The sequence below is a fragment of the Asparagus officinalis genome, chromosome 5 (genome assembly GCF_001876935.1).
Source record: "Asparagus officinalis chromosome 5, Aspof.V1, whole genome shotgun sequence".
In the NCBI taxonomy this organism is placed as follows: domain Eukaryota; kingdom Viridiplantae; phylum Streptophyta; class Magnoliopsida; order Asparagales; family Asparagaceae; genus Asparagus; species Asparagus officinalis.
The window spans coordinates 219,612-220,334 of NC_033798.1; positions in this window are offsets into that span (position 1 = coordinate 219,612).

A 723-nucleotide genomic window follows, 5' to 3' on the forward strand; every position below is an offset into this window, starting at 1 on the left:
TTTTCAGGCCGAATGGCATCACTGTGTAGCAATACACCCCCAGTGGTGTTCTAAAAGCGGTATGATTTTCATCTTTTGGGTGCATCTTGATCTGATTGTACCCGGAAAACCCGTCCATGAAAGACATCCTTTCATATCCACAGGTGTTATCGATCATGACGTCGGTGATAGGAAGCGGAAACTCATCTTTTGGACAAGCTGCATTAAGGTCACGGAAGTCGATGCATATCCGGACTTTACCGTTCTTCTTGGGCACTGGGACGATGTTAGCCACCCAGTCGGGGTGTTGCTCTTCCCTAACGAAACCCGAATCTATGAGCTTTTTAACTTCTGACTCAATTGATTCCATGATCTCTGGACGAAACCGACGTTGCTGTTGTTTAACAGGTTTGGCATCCGGATCGATGTTGAGACGATGCATGGCCACTTTTGGGTCAAGACCAGGCATGTCTTCATAATTCCAAGCAAAGACATCTATATATTCTCGGATGAGAGATATAAGATCTTCTTTTTCGGATGATGATAAGTCTTCAGCTATGAAGATAGGCTTGGGGTTAGATTCATCTCCCATGTTGACCGGAATCACTTTATCTTCAGTGGGGAAGCGCATATCCCACAGGATGTTAAGACGTTTGATCCAAGGATCATCGGTTGATTCGACTAACTCTTCGTCACCCCCTGCGTCTACATCTGGATGACTGGTCGAAACCATGTTCACAGCTA